Raw genomic sequence first — 13,236 nt, forward strand, 5'->3', positions numbered from 1 at the left:
AGGGGATACATGAGCTGCTATAAGGTTACAGCAGAAATATTTTTCAAAAGCATATCATTAAGAGTCTAATATATGCAGTTTTTTTGATCGATACCATTTTGAAATAGTAATTTATTGCCTTCCCTAAGTAAGTTTGGTTACCCCTAATATTCCCTGAATTTTTGAGATAAGAGCATTCTTAGGTAGCATTGGTGGGGTAGGAATCTCAAGAGAAACACAAGTTAATATATTTTCTTTCGGGTTTCAAAGCTGAGGTTGAAACTTAAACAGTAGATTTGGAAGACTATTGTTAAGCCTGATTGGTTTCTCCATAGAGATTAAAATTTCCTGATCTAGGGTGAGTTAGGTAGAAAATTCAGCCTGAGTAGCCATTGTGGGGTCCTCAGAGGGGCCCTGAGTGCTACCTCTTTCTTCTGAACTGTGCTCTTGGAGTGGGATGGGTTATGTTGGAATGTCCAACTTCAGAGAAGTCTGGGACTCATCCTTGGACAAAGAGTGAAACTGCAAATCAAAGTGGCTCTGTGAGGTGTCTTAGCTGGGGAGCTTGAGGTAGCCCCACTCTGCATTCCTGTGATCCTCCGTACGGAGCAAGGAACAGCGCAGTCTTCTTTAGGAGGCTGATTGGTGAGGACAAACAGTGAGAATCAACTGGCCCAGAAAGATCTGTGGTCAGGACAATGAGGATCCAGGGTTCAGGAATGATCTGCATGAACTGACTTTCCAGTAGACATGGAATGCATGCAACAGGAGAGACCAGGATGGACTGAGGATGAGACGCAAGCATCAGGACCCAGATCCCTCTCCTTAATGTTATGTTTACCCTTGAAGCTGGAGGGAAATTCTAGAGACAGGAGGGTTGGGGGAAAACCTGAGTTGATCAAAGTCAAGTTTTTTTTTTTTTTTTTTTTTTTTTTTTTTTTACCATCAGTGCAATTATCCTGGCAGATAGGAATTAAATTCAGTTAGAGAAAAATCAAGTCAAAAATTTCTGCACCTTTGTGTTTGTTTCACATGCTCTCCACCCTGGCTCACCTTTCTGGGTCATAATCATAACCGGTGGTCTGGGATGAGGCCTTTTGGTGCTCATTTCTGGAGCAAATGGTTTGCCTTGAGGTGGGTGGGGGCTCTCAAGAGGAATTTGGGAGTTCTGACAGTGGAACTGCTAGTTGAGAATACAAGGAACTCTGAGGTCATTTTTACAGCAAGAAGAAAGACTGTGTATTGTCTGGGGTCAATTTCACCTCTGAATGTTGAAATAAATGATAACTTAGGAATTCTAAGTATTTTGCTGTCTTTACAAGGATTTTGATGACAAACACTCAATTCCTTACATAACAGTCTACACTGAGTATTAAGGAAAGCATACAGTTGTGATTATTTGGCTGTATGTTTTCTGGCTGAAAATCAAATGGTTTATAGCAAGAAAGAACAGTAAGCAACATTTTGCAAAGGCTCGGTTTATAGTTTTATAGCTCAACCAAATCATTTATTGATTTGAATTATGGTGTTTTCTTTCACGAAATTGTTTGTGTACAGGAATAAATTAAACTGGTCTTGAATTATCCTGGAATTTCCTAAGCTAGCCATTAACACTGACATCTGGGGGAAAGCGATGTTTCTGTAAACTTAATGCTCTGGTCATCCCAAGTAGAATGACTTGTTTTGGTTTAAACTCTTTTATAACTTCTTCCTAAAATGCATTAGTCTATTTTATTGCTTTAGAAAAGACTAGATGTTTAGTGAACATAATCTAATCATTGATGATTCAGGATCAGGATGATTCAGTCATCATTAAGAATTGAATTATCATTGTACCATCACGCAGAAAGTGAGAAGATTGGGCTGAATCCAAACTGACCTCAGGGCTTCCCTGGGAGTTATTTCTGAACTAAATTTGAATGCGTAGCCAGAGAAAAAGGCTAGAGTAACTCTTAGCAAGAAAGTTTAATAATAATGGGTTTGGCCATTGCTTGCACTGTGCACTTTTGCATCAGATGGCCTGCCTGCACACTCAGCCAGGAAAGGACAAAGGACTTACGCATTTTCACAGAATCTTTTGGCTTGTCATATCTGAGGCATTGCGTTGTGTGGCCACCAACGGCACAGGTCCACACGTGCCACATGCCGGATGCTAGGGCTGGTCTCACTGTGAAAGCTGGTGGTGGATCCAGCTGTCACCCTGCCCACTCCCTCCATGCTTTAACATTCCCAGAGAATCTTTTGAGACCCTGGAGACCCTGCTCTGACACTTCCACCCTTATCGCCAAATCTGGAATTTAATGACTCTGGTTCCAGTGGGCGTTCCTTGCTGGTTGCATAAGACAAATGTGTCTGCAGGCATCAGCTTGGAGTAGAGAAAGGAAGAGAGGCATTACAGCCAGACAGATCTGGTTTTGAACCTGCACTGTTTGATCTTGGCAATTTTCTTACATTCTAGAAAATGTAGTTTCCTCATCTTCAAAATGCAGATGATAAAACTGTAACTACTTGGCTGCTGTGAGGATAAAACGAAGGAATGGATGGAAGTTGGCAAGCACATTGTCCAATCAAGTGTGGGTGTTTTCTTACCTTTTACTTTTCCTTTTGAGTCCTTCATTTTCTTTGATTGCTTAAGCCTAGGGTCACAAAAATGCCTATAGGCCAAATCTGGCCCACCACTTGCTTTTGTAAATAAAGTTTTATTGGAACATGGTCATGTCCCCCTGCTTACAGATTGCCTATGGTTGCTTTCACACTACAACAGCAGACGAATAGCTGTGACAGAAGTCCATAAATCTTAAAATGTTTACTATCTTTTAAAAATATATATGTTTTATTGATTTTTTTACACAGAGGAAGGGAGAGGGATAGAGAGTTAGAAACATCGATGAGAGAGAAACATCGATCAGCTGCCCCCTGCACACCCCCTACTGGGGATGTGCCCACAACCAAGGTACATGCCCTTGACTGGAATCGAACCTGGTACCCTTCAGTCCGCAGGCCGAGGCTCTATCCACTGAGCCGAACCGGTTAGGGCTGTTTGCTATCTTTTATAGAAAGAATTTGCAAACCCTTGAATGACATCCTAAGCCTCATGGGCTCTCAGGCTGCCTCTGACAGCCTGGGGCCTCCACTATAGCATCTCAGCAAGTCCTTATCTTCCTGAAGAGCTCCCTTTTCTCTGAAACATGCTTGTTCCTCATCCCCTCTTCTCTAGGTGGCTCTAGCTACTGAAAAGGAATCTGATATAAACTGTCCCTACATTGCTAGGAGTTTGAAGTTTACCTGTCCCGGTTCACAACAATCACAGGTGGGTTATCAGGCATTCCTGTGGTCAGAAACGGGGCTCAGCCAGCTGGAGGCTCACAGAGGCAGTAGAGAGCCCCCCCATTGTTTCCCCAACCCCTGCCCAGCAGCACTGGTTGAAGACTGTTTCTAAGGGCACCAACTTTCTAACTCTCTGTCTTTCCATCTACCATGTCCTATCTGTTCCCAAGGTCAGAGTATTACCCTTGGCAGAGAGAGGCAGGTGTTTGCAGTGAACAGCCTGGGCATTCAGAGGTAATCATCCAGGTGATATGGGTCCACGTGGTGTTTGCTACACAATTTCTCACCAACTTTCATTTTTAAATGTGGTGCTGCATCAGCATTATGTCAACGCTAGGCTCCTGTAATAGGTCACTATATTTAAAGTGGGGGTGCACTGGCTTTGACCGAAGAGATATATTTAGAGCCCCAAGGATCAAACCCTATAGTCTAACTACAAAATGAGGAAAGTGGTATCTGCAAGCAGGGGTGCCACATGCAGTCATGTAAGTTGCGTTTTGCATAAGGGGGCGTGCCCAAGGGGAGCCCCTCGGGCTGCGTGGATTTGCCAAGCCATGTGCCCTGAGAGGGCCTTTATTTTTATTTACTTTATTCTATTTATTTTTAAATTAAAAATTATTTTTCAATTATAGTTGACATGCAATATTATATTAGTTTTAGGTGTACCTGGAGTGGCGCTTTAAATAATAACTGGTCAGCCCAGAGGGGTTACCCTTTTCTCATTTGTCTGCCCAGAAGGGGGTATGCATTCTAATTTGTTTGCCCAGAAGGGAGGGTGCTGTTTTGCAACTTACCCACCGATAGACGACACTTTTAAAAATTTTACACAAATGCACTATGGGAGTACTAGCATGCCTGTGAGCCATGGCAAGAAATAGGTCTTTCTAGTTATGTATATATATAAGACCCTAATAAACAAATAGAACAAATGGCGGAACAACAGAATAAATGGTCGCCACGGCGTGTGCTGACCACCAGGGGGTGTGCATGGAACATGGCGGGCGCCGCCTGTGGCGGGGTGGTGGAGCACGTGAGTGGGGGCGCCAGACCAAGGTGGGGCACTGGTCGCTGTCATCAGGGCGAGTCTCTGGTGGTTACTGAAAATTCTTTGCTCCCATGCGCCCTGGTCCCACCTGGTGCTCACACATGCTGCAGGATCCAGCCCCGCTGGCACCAGCTGCCAGCCCTGATTGCTCCTGAGGGCTTTTCCACCTCTCCCTGCTCCTGAGGGGTGATTGGGGCAGCAGCTGCTGCTTGCACCCGCTGACAGTGCAGAGCGACTGGGGCTGGCACCATCAGCGGGTAAGAGCGGCAGCAGCAGGAGCGGGTCTGCAGGCAGAGAGGGGACGGGGGTGGGGGGGTGGGAGCTGTGGTGGGAGGGGCTGGGAGGGGCCGGGTGGGGGCACAGAGGATGGGCCGAGACTCGCCCCTGTGCCCACCACATCCTTGTGGCCCACAGTTCCTTTCAAGGTGCACGAATGTGTGCACTGGGCCCCTGGTTGTCATATATAAGCTCAGACCTCAGAGAAATTGTACCAGGGAGACAAGATGACCCCTGGGAAATGTCAAGTAATACCAGACTTAAATACTATCTCCCACAATAGGAGTTTATGACCATGAGTACAGCATTGCATATGCTTAGTTGACAATGTAATTTCACCACTATAGGAACTCAGAACAAGAAAGTACATTGCATTTGTCCCTTTATTCTGGCTTGCTACTTTCCCTGAAGGCATATAACCAAATAACCCAGCTAGGATCTGTGTAATAATATTAGTTTGAATTGCCCTGTGCTCATGGACTAATGAAAGAGAAATGAGCTTCCCTAGATAGACTCACAAACTGCAACCATATTGCCCAGGACAAAGCTCACCTGTCTGGAAAGTGAGAGCAAAAGAGCCCAGTCCATTAGAGCCTAAAGAATTTTGCTATTGCACCTGCTTGCATCTAATATGGTCATGGCTGAATGTTCCCAACTGTGCCTATTTTGATTTTCCTCAAATAATTCTCCCACATGCACTGGTTTAACGATAATGTTCAGCTTACTTTGGACTGAAACCGACATTAAAGGGATTTATGTCTATATTAAGTCTGGCTGTAAAACTTAATGAAATTTCACATTTCTCCAGCACTCAAAAAATTTTAAAGAAAGATGCATAGTCAGAAAATTGTTTGCAATATTTCTTCTATACTTCTAAGACTTGCAGAATTTTCCAGCTACAGAGTGTTCTCTGATTGTGAATTTGACCCCTCTCACCATCACTTCCTCCTACTCTTGAAATTCCAGCAACTTCTCTAGTCACTGGCATACCCTCTAGGTAAGTATCACCATGCCCCAAGCCATGTCCTGGACTACTAGGCTTCGTGTATTTCCTAAAGAGGAGCAGCTCTATCCTCTGGCTCTCCATAATACCTTTACCAGCATATTTGAGAGAGGTTCTAAGCACTAAACATAAGAGGGGATGATGATGATGATGATAATTCCTAATGGTTAACACAGCACCCTAAATTAATGAAGTGTCTTTAAATTGTTTTCAAAGGAATTTAAATTATTTTATTTAATATTCTCTAAAACCCTGTAGGGTAGGAAATCAGATGTATTGGAGGAAGAAACAGGGCTATTATTACCTCTGACACAGTCAAGGCAGCACCTGGATGGCCTCTTTAGAATTACCCCTGCCTGCCCATGGCTTCCTGGCTTGTCCTGCTGTTTTACAAGGACAATGGAACTTGTATTAGACTAGGTTGAGGCAAATTCCTACGCATGAATTTTAATAGCTGCCCTAAAAGCGTCAATTCCTGTGGCTGACCAGATGCATTGAGGAGAATTGCTACTCACTGTAATTAATCTCAAAGAGCTGGCTCTAAGACAGAGTCCAACATTTGTTCGGAAAAAATTTACATCTTTATTTTCATGAGCTGCCAACTCAAATTTAGCATTTCTTTCAATTATGGATGTAGACTACAAGACATGATATTATTAGCAGTAGCTGTGAGCTTGTCACCAATATGAACTTTCATATCACATTATAGTTGTTGCAGATATGCTGAAATATCTTTTCTTCTCACTCTTACCTGCCCTTGATTTTGTTATTTAATGTATTAGAGGCCCGATGCATGAAAATTCATGCAAGAATAGGTTTTCCTTCCCCCTGACTGCCAGCACCGGCTTCCCTCCGGCACCTGGGACCCGGCTGGCTTCCCTCCCGCCCTGGCTTTGTCAGGAAGGAAGGATGTCCGGAATGATACCTGAAAGACGACCGGTCTAATTAGCATATTACCCTTTTATTATTACAGATTATTAAAGAAGGATAGATATTGCCATCTCACAAATGTTTATTTTTGTTTGATAACCTTGCTTCCATGTAACTGCTTTCCTCAGTTATAGTATCTATTAAACCATTATTCTGAGAATGAGGGGGAAAGACACACTTGTATTTGAGGATACATAGTGTGCAAATTGGTGTGATCACTTGGAAGAGAAATTTGGCAATATCTATCAAAATAAAAAGTACATAGGCTCTTTAACCCAGGGACCCCACCTCTAAGAACCTATCTTAAAGATACATATCTGCCAATATATGAAAGATTTATTTTTAAATGTATTCATGGCAGCATGATTACAAAAGTGAAAGACGCGAAATAGCTTAAGTGTTCAACTTGGGGAAAGACTTAAATAAATAATGGTGCACTCATACGATGCAAAACTGCAGTCCTGGCAATGGATGAGGTATGAGGTTTGCAATGAACTTCTTCCCAGGAAATACTGCTAGGTAAAAAAAGCAAAGTGTAGAATAAAGTTCATAGTGAGCTCTCATTTGCATCGAAGAGAGGAATGGTAAACCCATAGAGTATATTTGGAAAGATACTCAAGAGCTTTTTTATAGTGCTTTGCCTTTAGTGAGGGAGGTTGTGTTTGGGGTAGAAGGGAAATACAGTTTTCATTGTATACCTTTTGCTTTGTGTAATGTTTTTGCCATAATAATAACAGGTAACATACATAAAGTGTTTATTTTGCCCAAGAGACTCTCTTAGATGTTTTGTATGCCTTAGCTCCTCCTTATGTTGTACTTGTATAGTAGGACTCTTTTTTACCACTCTCATTCTATGAACAGGGACACTGAGGTACAGAGAGGTTGAACATTTTGCTCAAGGTCACTCAGATGAGAAGAGACAGAGCAGGGATTTGGACCCGGCACTTTGGCTCCAGAGGCCTGTCCCCCAACTCTGCCTGCAATTCTGCCTCTCCGCATTAGGATCATAACGTTCCACTCTATTGCTTGTGTTGTATAAAAGAGAAAAGCAGCTGCAAATACAAATAAAAAATAGTAACTTAGTGGATTTACTCTTTAAAATGTCAATGGTTTATTCTATTCAAATCCAGGTACATAAATTGAGCTCATGCTTTAGCCCCCACGCTGGGACACCCCTCACTGAAGAGCCAGGAAGCACATCTCTTGCTTTGCATGATCCATCCCTTTGTTAACAGCATGGTTTTTATCTAGTGAGTTCTCTCCTCTGAGGTAGATATAATGCTTTTGAGGCCTAAACCAGGAAGTATGCCTCCAATGAGAAAGCAAATTCCTGTTTTCAACAGCAAGGCACAGCCTGTTCCTTTTTTCTCTGTTGATTATATTGTTTCTCTTAGATATGGGACTGTTTTAGAAAAAACAAAAACAATGAGAAAACAAAAACAAACAAGCCAACATCACACTGTATATGAGACAAATAATATTGATGACTGGCTTCCTCAGAAACGGAAATCTTAGAAAGAGTTCCTTCTCCGCCCCCCCGCCCCCCCGCCCCCCGAGCCTCTTCAGCAGAACTTGGTGGCTGTGGGGTTTCTGAGTCCAGTTAGGAAAATCACTGGTGGAGAGTTGTGTTCCTTTCAGGGGTGGGGAACCTTTTTTCTGCCAAGGGCCATTTGGTTATTTATAACGTCATTCGTAGGCCTTACAAAATTATCAACTTAAAAATTAGCCTGCTATATTTGCTCAAACACTTAATTAACTCACCCCTAATGCCTTGGCAGGGCCAGACCAAATGATTTCGAGGGCCTTGTATGGCCCGAGGCCGGATGTTGCCCACCCCTGCCGGATGCTTGCACATGGCGCCTTCAGCCACATGGTATTATGACCAGGCTGTGACTTTTTTCAAAACACTCCTCCAATCCTTCTTATTATGCCAACGACAAGCCTTTAATTCCTCCCTGTTCCCTCCTAATCCATCTTCTTAACTGACAGAGGCAAGCACTGGCAGGCAGCAACGTCCAGCTTGAGTTGCTTTCATTATTTTTATGTTGACAGTTACTTCTATTTATGTCAAGGGATATTGGTTGTTTTTCTATTTAAAACAGTGATTTATAGTTTCACTTTCAAACACATTCATTTATGTTAAAAAAGTGAGTCAATTTAGGGAAACATACTAGGTAAATAATAGCACCAATATAAAAAATGGCAAAGGTGTGCTGTGATTGGCGGATGTTTGGGGACCACTTGAGTAAAGTAATGGTAATATTTATGGCTTTGACATCGCCAGTTATCAGCAGAGTCAGCCTTAAAGTGAACTGAGTATCTACACAGGGGATCTGAGGGAATAATGGAAAAGACTTTTTGTCCTCAAATTTTAATCCTGTTACTTGTCATTTCAACATTATGCTTACAATCCTTTACGTTACTATTGGCCTTCAAACACCTCCATTTATTCATGCATTCAGCCAATCATTTTTTCAATGTTGAGTTCCAACTATTTGTTGGGTATTGTGCAATAGCAAGTCAGTATTGGAGAAGAAGATGCCCTTAGCTGGGGTATCTTGCCCTTAGCCCTCAGTTATGAACTGACACTTGAGTTTTCAATGCAGTTATCAGCTAACAGTGGTTCCCAACTCAATAGAGTTGCCTGGGGAGCTTTTAGAAATATAAATACTTAAGGGACCCCAAGACTTAATTGGTTGGGGTTGGGGTTTAGGCATCAGTATTTAACAAATATCCTCTTCAGGTGATTCTGATGTATACCAAGGTCAAGAACCACTAAGTTAATGTCCTTTTAATCCAGTGGTTCTCAACCTTGGCTGCACATTAGAATCACCTGGGAATCTTTTTAAAATCCTGATTTCTGGGCCTCATCCTTTGGAAATTCTTTCTTTCTTATGGGGTGGGGCCACAACATTAGTAACAAAGAAACAGAATTTCCGGAGGATGAGGCCCAGAAATCAGGATTTTAAAAAGATTCTAGGTGATTCTAATGTGCAGCCAAGGTTGAGAACCACTGTTTTAATCACTCATATTCTGTCCCCCTTGCTGCTTAAAGTGGCTAGTGGGCCAGTGGCACTGACATCACCGAGAACTTGTTAGAAATGCAGAATCTTAGGCCCCACCCAGACTGGCTGAGCCTGGATCTGTATGTTAACAGGGTGTCCAGGGGATTTGTGTGTGCACGCTGATTCTTTCATTTGTAAAGCGAGTGCCTGGGGTCAGGTTTCCCCACTGGCTCTTCACTTTTACTCTGCATATCCATACTCTCTCTGATATATCCTCCCCACACGTTCCCTCCTCCTCCTTCCACCTTGACAGGAAGAAATCTAATTTGATTTGTCATTCATATCTTAGCATGAATAAGTTCAGCCCTTTGTTCCTCCCAATACTATTTGCTTTAACAGAAGAGCTGAAGAACTCCATCTCTAAGACTAGAGATTGAAGGGTGGTACAGTGGGGCCTTGACTTATGAGTGTCCCGACTAACGAGTTTTTTGAGATACCAGCTGTCTCTCGGCCGATTTTTTGCATTGAGTTGATAGAGTAATTTGAGTTAATGAGCTTGGTCTCGGAACGAATTAAACCCATAAGTCATGGCCCCACTGTATTTTGGGAGTGACAGGAACTTCAGAGCATCTCTCAGACTGAAGTCCTTTCTATGGAGAAGGTCAGTCCTGAGAATCAAATTGTCACAACAGATTCCTTTTGATCTGAAAGAGAGGCCTGATGAACCAAAGAAAACAAAAAAAGCAAGATAAAGTGTGTGATTCTTATGCGCAATATTACTGGATTCTCTGTACTTCTGGAAAGCAGGGACTGTTGGGGGATCAATTCTGTAAGACAGGAGAGTAAAAGTTCAGAGTGAAAGCTCTCCTGCTGTGAAATAAATCTTGATAAATATTAAGGTATGAATTATTTTTGCCTCCTGCTGCTTAACATAAAGTTTCATCAAAACCTTAAAAAGACACCCAATTATCGACAAACTAAATGTTAAGCTGCTTTAACAGTAATAGGAGTTAAAACACCTTTTAAAATATGTTTATACTAGAGGCCCGGTGCACAAAAATTTGTGCACTCGGGAGGGGGGGGAGGGGGGGTCCCTCAGCCTGGCCTGTGCCCTCTAGCAGTCTGGGACCCCTCGGGAGATAACGACCTGCTGGCTTAGGCCTGCTCCCGGGTGGCAGAGGGCAGGCCCAATCCCTAGGTGCAGCCCCTGGTCGGGCTCAGAGCAGGGCCGATTGGGGAGTTGGGGCACCGCCCCCTGTCATGCACAGAGCAGGGCAATTGGGGAGTTGGGGCGCTGCCCCCTGTCATGCACAGAGCAGGGCTGATTGGGGAGTTGGGGCACCGCCCCCTGTCACACTCAAGGCAGGGTCGATGGGGAGGTTGTGGAGCAACCCCCTGTCACACACAGAGCAGGGCCCATCAGGGGGGTTGGGGCTCTGTACCCTGTCACGCACAGAGCAGGGCCCATCAGGGGGTTGGGGTGCTGCCCTCTATCACCCACAGAGCAGGGCGGATCAGGGGGTTGGGGCGCCGCCACTCTCACACTCAGGGCAGGGCCGAGGGGGAGGTTATGGCTCTACCCCGTCACACACAGAGCAGGGCCCGTGGCGGGGGAGGGGGGGTGGTTGGGGAGCTCCCCCCTATCAGGCACAGAGCAGGGTGGATAGGGAGGTTGTGGCCCCGCCCCCTGTCACACACAGAGCCGCAGGGCGATCAGGGGGTTTGGGCGCTGCCCCCTGTCACGCTGATCCCAGTACCGGGAGGCCTCACGGCTCTGCTGATCCTGGTGCCGGGAGGCATATTACCCTTTTACTATATAGGATAGAGGCCTGGTGCACGGGTGGGGCCGGCTGGTTTGCCCTGAAGGGTGTCCTGGACCAGGGTGGGGGTCCCCACTGGGGTGCCTGGCCAGTCTGGGTGAGGGGCTGAGGGCTGTTTTCAGGCTGGGGGTGACTGAACTCCCAAACGCTCCTTTTTTCCTTTTTTTTTTTTTTTTTTTTTTTTAATTCTGGGCCATCTTTAGCTTGAGGCTTGGCTCCAGCTCTTAGGCCTCCGGCTGAAAGTAGGTTTCTGGCCTTTGCTTACAATGTTGCGAATCTGCTGGCTGAAGTTGGGCGTATTTGTTACAATGTTTCTTAAACTGCCAGCTCAGAGGCAGCGGCAGGCGGGGAACGTTGGTTTCCTCCGTCACTGAGGCAACCAAGCCTCATGTTAGTTTCAAGCTGCCTGGCTGCCGGCCGCCATCTTGGCTGACAGTTAATTTGCATATCTCGCTGATTAGCCAATGAAAAGGGTATCGGTCGTACGCCAATTACCATGTTTCTCTTTTATTAGATAGGATTTCAGTGCATGCTTATTGTTATACCCCCACTCTTTCCTATTCTAATAAATGATATAGATAAATGAAAGTTAACAGTATAGTATGGTATAATTTGGTAAAAATAAGGGTGCACATAGGTAACCACATGTGTGCTGTAATTCTGTGCTCGCCAATGCTTGGCCTCATAGCTCAAATTGAACCTCTTTGGCCATAGATGCTGCTCAAAGCCAATTCACCCTCATGACCCATTCTACTAACTGGTCAACTCCCCAGCACTGCCCTGGATTTCTCCTAGCCCTGTTTGGTTTCTCCTCTCTTTCCCAGTGGCCTTCACTGCTGGGTGCCTCCCTGCCCCCCATCCCCAGGATGACAAAGTTGACCTTGAGTGAGTTGTGAAAAAGCAGCTTGCGGCTGTGCTAAGACCTGATCACTTCATTGCTCTAAACATATGGGTTTAAGAAAAGCTGTTGAATTTAGCCTTGATACCTTAATAAGAGGGTAAGGAGAGCGATCACACAGAGTGACCACAGGGATACACTCGGGACCCAGGACAGAAGGGAGGCAGCCAACAGATGGGCTTACAATAGCTGCTGTTAGGAAACTGCCGGGTGGCTGATTGAAAGGGCCTGGAGTAGCCGACTCAAAAGGCAATTCAAGGCTGATTCTCGCAGCTCCACAAAGACGGAGTGTGCTGTCAAGGCCCTGCAGTGGGACTGTGTAAATCAGCACGACGTGAGCCAGACACCGCTCTGAAAAGAGAATCAGAAGATAATGTACCAGCCAGGGTCTAAATTTGTGTTGTCAAGGTGACGAGGTACAAGTCAATTTGTGTTTCCCTCTCTTTTGACTGGGTGTTCTACAACATTGTAGAGGGAGATGCTCAAGGTTTCTCCACCTTTGCTTTCTCTGTGAGTGTTCTGCTCGCCTTTGGATGGCTGCTGAGGTCAAGGCCACTGCCGCTGAGTCCAGATGTCCTCTGAGAGAGGGAGAGGCGAGTTTACAGCCCTCCTTGTGCGACTGATTACACAACTTCAGTATCACCTGCTCTCCTTTTCCAGCCCTAAAAATAGTGAAGACAAGTTCACTGATAGCTGAGTCACCTTGTCGAAGGCGTTGTTCTGTCCAACTTGGGGACTTTGTCTTAAATATGTATTTTCCTCCTATCAAAAGCATAGCAATGTGAATAATAAATATACTGCACAGAGGTCTATTACTATTTTTATTATACATACACATGTATGTTTTATATATGCATATAATTCAGCACAAATTGATTTCATTTGAGCCTCACAGCAGTTTTATGAATTGAATATTGTAACAACAACTTTATAGATAAGAAGACTGAGGCTCA

The 13,236-nt window shown here is 44.5% G+C and overlaps 1 protein-coding gene across 1 annotated transcript in view; it reads right to left on the bottom strand.

The window, feature by feature from the left end:
* The window catches only part of PCSK2 (proprotein convertase subtilisin/kexin type 2), a 259,436-nt gene that overhangs the window by 63,686 nt on the left and 182,514 nt on the right, over positions 1-13,236 (bottom strand). The gene's annotated exons all lie outside the window — the stretch shown is intronic.

Source organism: Myotis daubentonii, chromosome 8 (assembly GCF_963259705.1).
Source record: "Myotis daubentonii chromosome 8, mMyoDau2.1, whole genome shotgun sequence".
Lineage (NCBI taxonomy): Eukaryota > Metazoa > Chordata > Mammalia > Chiroptera > Vespertilionidae > Myotis > Myotis daubentonii.